An 8,762-nucleotide genomic window follows, 5' to 3' on the forward strand; every position below is an offset into this window, starting at 1 on the left:
AAGGCCCGGACCCGAGTCTTCTCGGTCAGAGCCTCCCGGAGGAGCCGGCCCGCTGACAGCTGCAGACCCGGAAGAGAATAAATGTCTGCTCCTTCAAGGCACCAGCCTGTGGGTCTCCCCTAGGGCAGCCCAGGAAACGAGTGTGCTGGCTTCCCCGCCCACTCTGCTGCCAGGAAATACCCACGCACCCTTCCTCGTGATAAACCCTGGACGGCAGCTTGGTCCCCCAGGGACAGCTGCCCCCGGCCCTGCCTCCAAAGCCTTTGGTCAGCTCTTGTCCTCTCCAATCCCTGGTGGCAGCTGGACCCCAGTCCACAGTTCATTTCCTCCTTCTCAGTGGTGGGTAGGACCCTGGTCCTTGGTGTCCCCCGACTTCACTTGGACCCCACCCCAAGGTATGGATTGGGTACCAGCACCCTCTTCCCTCTCCCCAAGGGGGGCTGGAACAGCAAGGCGACCATTGTCTCCAGAGAGACCCCTCCGTCACCTCCTCAGAGCAGGCTACTATTCCCTTGACCCCTTTGCCCGTCGGGCCTTGTGCAGAAGCCCAGGTGGGGGCCGCCGGCCCCCCTTCATTCCCTTAGCAGCTCTGTGTGGGGTCGGGGTAGCGGCAAGTCTTTCACACTCCGTTTGGTTCCCCAGTCCCACCCTGGCGTCCTGATACGTGCGGTGAGGGTATAAACACCACACGGTTCTACCTTGTTGACGTGGGACTGTGCAAAGTCCATGCAGATGCATTTCCGACCACCTGTAGTGGGTCGCACTGTGCCTTCGCCCCCCAAACACATGTCCTCCCAGAACCCGTGAGGGCGAGTGCATTTGGAAAAGGGGTCTTTGCTGACGTGATTCATTTAAGGTTCTCAACAGGGATCTTCTTGAATTTAGGGCGGGTCCCAAATCCACTGGCAGGCGTCCTCAGACGAGGGGAGGAAGACGCCGAGGCCCACAGAGGAAGGGGCGGCAAGGACAGGCCCGGGCGGGACTCCTGCCGTCCCAGGCCACCGAGCACCTGGGCACTTCTGCAGCTGCAGGAGGCAAAGGGGGGGCCGCCCCGGGGCCTCGGGTGGGAGCTGCCTGCCTACATGTCGGCGGCACCTGGATTTCAGACTTCTAACCCTTCCAAGTGTGAGGGAATAAGATTTTTGTGGTTTGAAGCCACCCAGTTGTAGTAATTTGTTTTGACAGCCCTAGAAAATAACACGCTAAGTATATTGCAAACATTTCTCGTGTTATTAGACATTGCGGTAATTATCTTTAATGATAGGACACTATTCTGCAGTACAATGAACACTCTGTTGTAGAGTGTTTAACATTTGGAAACGGAGCTGACGGAACACTGAGGAATGCACGGCACTGGGACGCGCACTCGGGGCGTCTGGCCACGCCCTGCGGAAGGGTTCCCAGCGGCGGCACTGCCGGGCCGAAGCCCACCCTCTCGGCTCCGCCTGGGCCTCCCCCGCGTGGAGCCTGCTGCTCCAAGCCTGTAATTTCTGTAAATATTATTTCATGCTGGTTGGTGCAAGACACGTAATAACCCTGTGAGTCATTTCTTCAGCAATTCTTACAGACGCTGTCCCCGTGAGCATAAAAACGACCTTCTGAAAAGCAGGCCCAACCCGGTACTTAGCCTGTCTGGGTCACTCAGCTGATGTGTTTCAGTCACAATGAGCTCACGTCCCTCAACTTGGTGCCGTCGGTGTGTTAAAAATGTGTTCCTTTGTGCTTTTGTTGGTCTCCACTCTAAAAGCAATCCCTGAACAAGCCACAACCAGAGGTGGCTGGGGTGGGCCCCTCCTCCATCTCCAGCACTTAATCACATAACTGTCAAAGTGGCTGCAAGTGATGTTGCCCCGGGAAGCCTTTGGACATCTCTGTGCAGAAGACGTCAGCGTTGAAAACATCGCCGAGAACTGTGTTGATCTGGAGGCAAAGGATCCGGGGCTCAACTTGCAGTTTGCTGACATGTAATCATTTTTACTTTGAGAATGTTGGTGTCACTTAACCTTGGAATCTGGGCAGAGAGTGCAGTGGGCTAAAGGAACCCTAACGTTTCCGAGATTCTCCCCCACCCCGCTCGTGTTTCCCACGGCCCTTTGCGCGTTCAGGTCTGCATCCTGGGCAGACGTGTCTGCTCCGCATCCACTCCCCACGGGCACCCCTCGAAGATGCTGCCTGAACTGAAGCCTGGGCCAAAAGAACAACCTGAAAATTATGACCCTGCTCAAGCAATGCCATTGCACCGGGAGCTGCCACCTGTGCGCAGCTGGACAAGACAACTGACGCTTCTGTGAACTGCCACCTGGCATTAGAGATGACAAACTCAATCACGGGATCAGCTCGCTGTTGCGACTCGTGTGCGTGTTGATAAGGGACCGTGACCTGCCCTAAGCATGTCTGTATCCTGTCCCCATAACTCCGGCCCGGGATCTAAAGATGACTAACAATCTGGTCTAGAGAGACGCTGGCTTGCACGGTCAAGTAGGAGACTCAGAGTTAGCCTGGCCAACCGCTGTTGAATAACACTCCTCCTTGGTCCTGAGAGAGAAACACAAAGACATGCGCATACGCGTGTACACGCCATGCCTAAACACACGTGGGCACACACGTGCACACACAGTAACTAGCACACAACAGGCCCAGAGGGGCCCCTCTGCCCGCCTCCTCTCAGCCCCTTTCTGCCTCTCTGTCCTTTGGGCGGAGCTAACGCCGCCAGGTATCGCGGACAAGGCCTGTGGTAGGGACGCTGTCACGAAGAGCGGCGGCGTTTCCGCACAACGCCCTTCTGAAGCTAACGAAGACCCACGGCGCCGGCCCCCAAGTTGCACACGGTGTCGCCAGGAGACCAGGGAACAGCTGAGTTAAATTATAAGGAAGTATTTCTCGTTCGTATTCTGTCACTCTGTTGGTTTCCTTAATTTTCCTAAGTTTTGATTTACTTTTGTTATTTCCTAGAACTTGCAGAGCCTGCAGAGTTAGGTGGAACTTTAGAGAACACGTGTGAGGAAGCAGGGAAATCTCTCTCTGGATGCCCGGTCAGAGCGACCCGTGCCGGTCACGGGAAGACAGCACCTCCCGGCAGCTGGCCCAGAAATGGGATGGGAACCCACTCAGGCCACGCTGGAGGCTGCGGGCCACATTTTCTTGTCTTACAGGCCTTTCTTGTACAGAGGTGACGTTGACATGTTGTTGAGGGCAGAGCTGAGGGAATGTGAGACATGAGACAGAATCTGGGTTCGATGAACCCCAAACCCGTCCCATCCCTGGACTTCCAGAGCCAATCCATTGTTCATTGATGAAGCCTTGGGGGGCTGGCCGTTAGCAAGGGCCATATGTGGGGTACTGGTGCACTCTCAGGTTCGGGTCGTCCCATTTTTACAAGAAACCAGAGCCCGTCGGGCCACGGCTACAGGGCTTGCCCAAGGTCATCAGCCACGTTCAGAAGGACCAGAAGGGAGGGTCCAGCGCAGGTGGTGTGAGAGAACAGAAACACAGTCCCTCCACTAAGCCAGCCCCCACAGTACTGGGCTCAGTACTTGTTTCCTGGTTGCTTAGTCCACCCCAGGCAAGGTGGACGGAGTGGCCCAGCCAATCAGCCCTTCTCTACTTCTCTTCTCCTCGTCTCTCGTTCTCTGTTCTCTAAACACTCTCTTCCTCCTGCCGCACTTGCCGGTTCTCCAGACGGAGACCATCCACACCATGAAATGTCGTGTTTGCCTGCATCAGCCGGGTTGTCTTCTTTAATCATCCTTCAACCGGATGAGGTGAACCGAAGTTTCCTAAGACAGAGGGCGGGTGTGTCGCATTTCGAAGGGGAGCAGGACATGCCATCCCAAAATATGCTCTTTGTGTCCCTCTAGTTAATCCGTCTTTCATTATAGGGTGTCAGCTAAGAACTCAGAGGGGCAGAGGAAAAGTTATTTTTCTTCCTTACGATTTCCTCAGTTTATTTAATCAGGCTTTGTCTCCCTCCTCCTCTCCCCCTTGCTCTTTTTTTGGTTGGGAAGCTTCCCAAGGGGTGCTTTGGAAAGTGCTAACTAGAGATATAGTTTACTAAGCAAAATTTAAGCCCACTACTGATGTCTGGCTCTTGGGCTCAGAGAAGATACGTTCTCGGCATTGCAACTTGGGATTCGGAATTCGCTTTCTGTAAGACAACGGCGCTAGGTGTAGTTGAAACACCACAGTTAGAGCTGTCATGTGGGTGTATGTGGGCTAAACGAGTTTTGTGGACTAGTCTGGAACCCCAGCCACCAGTGACACAGCTGTCACAGGCGAGAATCCACGGGGGTGGCAGGAAGATCAGAAACATGAGTGCGGAACTCAACCCAGGATTAACTGGGGAGCTGCCTTTGGTGGAATTCTCGAAGCAACGTTTTTATTAGGCTTGAAATGTGCACCCACTTTTTGAATGACTGAACCTAACGTGAGTGGATCCCGCCAATGCCAACTCGAGTGCCTTAAAATTCTGAGATGTTCTTTCAAGTCAAATCTTTTTAAGAATTAAAAACATCCGGAGTAAATGTCTTACAATTATAATCAGCTTGAATTACTTATTGCCGTGAAGTTTTGCTTGGTTGTAAATTCTTCATCTGTTGCTCCCGTTAAAAAAAAAATTCGACTGAGTAAATGTTAAAGATCTGATTGGCTTTATTCAATGATTCATGAATCAGGCAGCACCCCACTGAACAGATGGGTAGGAGGGGGCAGGACAAGGGAGTTATTAGCAAAGGGTGGATTAGTTCAGGTAGGGTCACCTTCTTCTGGGGGACATCGGGGGTCTATCAGGCGGCTGACCTCACTAGTGCTGACCAGGCAATTCCAGACTGGCTGGTCCAAGATTCCAGTCCTGGGAGAGGCTGCAACTGTAACGAAGTTGGGCATTAAGTCTAGGTTTGGTGATGTGGGGCTTAGCACAAGTGACTCCATTTTGGGCCTGTTGTCTCTTTTTAACACTGCTAATTCAGCTCAAGTTTCAACAGCTGAGCAAATATTCTGACTGTAATGACAGACAATACATGAAATTTGTCATAGTTTCAGTCTTTACTGTAGCAATGCCTTCCCAAGGAGTGCCGAGAAAAGAAAACAAGACCAGAGAGAGATTTCATGAGAGCTCCAAAGCAGATCTTCAAGAAGAAAGATTTGAAATGTTTCCTTTTTTCAGGATGGAAATTTTGTAGAAACAGCTTGAGAATGAGAGAAGCCATTTGTCAAAAGACTCATTTTTGAACATTTAAAACTCAAGCTGGTAGTTGAGAAGCAGGCTCCCCATCAGAAATTTTGTACCAACTTGCTTTTCCAGAATACAAGTTTGATATTTGTCAAAATGACTTTGATGATCTTATCCTATAATTGGCAGAGCAAGAGAGCAATCGAGGCTGTACCAGGCCAGATAAATTTAACATAATTTTTTTTTAAAAAAAGAAGATACTGTATTAAATAGGAGTAAAATCAAACTGCAACAATGTATGGACCTTGTTCTGAAAACTTAAATCCATACTACACATGGCAGCCAAGAATTTGCCTTTCTAAGTTCCTCAGACGGCTATTTCCTTTTGCCATTTACGAGGGAAACTTGAGATGACAGTTGAAGTATTTAGAGGTACAATGGCAACATTTTTGAAGCTTAATTCAAAATGGTGGCTTCATAATATATCTACTTGGCCGTGCTGAACTATGTTTCCCAGATTCCCTTTCCTGTATGTTTCTGGTTAGGGTGGGTCACAAGAGACATTCTTGAGAGGTTTTGAGGGTGGAAAGGATGTGGCTGCCATGTCTGTGGGTCTTGCACGTACATCATCATCGAGCCTCGGGCTCACCCCTCGCCTTGTTGGCAGAGCAAACAGCTGGGCCGGCAGCCAGCGCACCTCCTCTGGAATCCCCTTCCAGCTTCTGCAATGGCTGGGCCAGGGGCGTGTGCTTAGCCCTAGGAGGTAGGGCTCCAGCTTCTGCAGAACACCTGCTTCATCGAAGTCAGTGGCGGCAAGAACGACATGCCGGTCAGTTGCAGACTTTGCTGTTCTCTGAAGACTAGCTCTCTGTCCCTCCTTGTGGGGCGCTGGCCTTGATCTCCTACATTTTATATTGCTCTTCCTTCCTGATCCCTGCCCTTGGACTTCAGCCTCCAGCGCCAGACACCAGGACGGCAGCCTTGCAGGTACCTGGAAACAAATGCAGAGATGTGGCCCCGCAGGTGTGTGGCGGGTCTGCCTCTCTGCTCTCTGACACTCGTGACCACCTACGGGAATGACTACGTGTGTGGTCGTGAAGGAAGTAAGTGCAATTACTGGGCTTGGACAGCAGGTAGATGGCGTGTGCTTTACTAGCTTTCCAACTGTTCTGTGTGTCTGAACTTTTCCATGTAAATGATTTGGGGGAAGAAAGAATGGATCTTGGCAATGAGTAAAGTTCACAGATTCTCCGTCCAAAGAGTCTCAGCAAACACTTTTTTGAGTGAAATTAAGTAGAGGGGCCAAAGGGAATGAGCCCCACGGCACTCCCAAAATGAGCTGTGTTGGGAACAGGGTCTTCTCCCAACCACAAGGCAGAGCCAGACCCTGGCACCACAGAGTTTGGAAACAGCACACCCCTGGAAACACGTAACACCCTGAGACAGGACTGACCACGCGCACGATCACTAGGACCTGTGCTTTCGCAGCCTGCCCAGGGCGCGTCCGGCCGCTTTGTCTCACCCGAATGCAACTCACCTTTGCTGCCATGTGGAGTCTCCCTCGGCCTCGCTCTGAATTCTTTCCTGTACGCGTCAAGAGCCCGGAGGTCCCAGCCCGTGCCAGGGGCAGAGCCCGTCCCCGCACAGACCCGGGCCAGAGATCCCACCGCCCACGTGCACTCTCTGAGGATTTTACCCCATAACCACGTGTTACAGGCAGGACGCAAGCTCTTTCTCACCCTGCGTGAGCTCGGGAATCCTTCTGCCTGCTGCTCTCTGGTGATTCTTTTCCTGGACTCGAACAGTTTCTTCTCAAATATTCATAAGTCAACACGCAGCCAGCAATCTGAGGGCTCTTCTCTGGCAGTCCCCAGATTTCTCACTCTCTTTTTGTAGCTCTCTCTTTCCCCGCATTTCCCCTGCACATTCTAGCCATGTTGGCCTCCCCAACATTCAACCTCTTTTTTGTCAACCCAGGGAGACCCTTGGGCTCTGTGTGGATCGCCTTCTCAGTCCTGCAGGCTGGAAGCTGCTTCTGGTCTGTGAACTGGGGCGGCCTGAGGGCTTTCCCGCTTGGTTTCCCTCCTCTCGGGGGCCCTGCGCATTTAGTTATCCACTTTCTGCAAAACTCTGTTTCATTAGGGAGGGTCTTTGTGAATCCATCTTGGCCAGAAACATGCAGTTATTTGTCAGGAATAATATAGAATATATTCAGAAAATGATCTGTTTTTTTTTTTTTAACATTTTACTCATAGAAAGAAGGAAGGAGACACAGTTATAACCACAGAAGCAACCTCGGAGTTCTAGTTGGCATCTCTAACTTGAACACACAGTAGCTGAACTATGAAATTCTCGTGGGGAAATTAAGTTAATAAGCCATCACTTTCCTCAGTCGTGGAGGCCAAGGTCTGCACACCAACAACGAGTCCTTCAGGCTCCACAAGTTTGGTTATCATTTCTGCTCAGCAGGAATCCGTGTGCGGTCCCTGAGCCTCTGGCCTTTGCGCCCCCTTGAGCTCTGAGAAGATATTTTTAGGCAACTTAGCATTGGAAATGAGCCCTCTCCTCTCACTGGAGTGATCGGCCAGGCCAACCCAAAATCTAATTGTGCTGACAACCCAGTAGCTTTATTTTGGAGACCACAGAGCACAGAGCCAAGCTTGCTTAGATGGACAACCGCAGAGAGGCGATTTGAGAGTTCTAGGTGTGTTGAATTTCTGGGACTGGACCCGGCAGGTGTTCCTGTCCCGTTTGGCCAGGCCCCAGATCTGGGATTCCAGGGCCTGTGTCACAGGGAGGCGGGTCAGGGACCAGCAGGAGGAGCACCGTCCTGACACTTGAGCTGTTTGCAGGGTCGCTTGGAAACAGAGAAGGGCACATGGCCACAGGGATGAGGTTGAGGTTTCCCTGATGCGGTCAGTGGCAGGGGCAGAGGAGGGGTGTCACTGTACCAGAGGGTCTCCTGGCAAGATGCCCAGGCCCTTCCCAGGGAGAAATGTGAGAGCTCAGATGGCAGAGGTTAAACCTGCCAATCACGCCACAGGGGCTTGGACTGGCTGCTCCCGAGCAGTCACGGGGCCACAGGGACGGAGGGTGAGACTCATGTCAAGAGTGACAGAAACTTGTCTTTGTCGTCATCAGTGAAGGTCATCTCCAGGTAGCAGTAAATTGATTCCTGAGTATTGTGTGCAGCATAAAAAAATAAATCAATAAAAGGCCCAGAAATGAAATTCTAATAGACTTGGGAAGTAATTTGCAAACAAATCTTTCTGCTGCTCAGGATGCAAATGGCGTCGCTGGGAGAGGTCGTCTGGGTCTCCAGTGCATTTTCTAATTACTGATGCTAATTATCTGCATCATCATTTGCATACCATTATGAGACAGAAGCTACAGAGGGTGAGGGCTCTTGAGTATTTCTTTTCCCCTGTTCGTTCAGGATGAGGGGACTTCCACCTGGGACGCGTTTGCCAACAGGATGAGTAAGGCAGGGCCCTCCCCTCATACGTCCTCAGGACGATGGCAGCTTCCAGCTCACAGATCTGAAGACAAACGCAGCTTCACCTGTCTCTATACCTGCACCTGTGCCTGCACCTGA

Source organism: Desmodus rotundus, chromosome 2 (genome assembly GCF_022682495.2).
Source record: "Desmodus rotundus isolate HL8 chromosome 2, HLdesRot8A.1, whole genome shotgun sequence".
Lineage (NCBI taxonomy): Eukaryota > Metazoa > Chordata > Mammalia > Chiroptera > Phyllostomidae > Desmodus > Desmodus rotundus.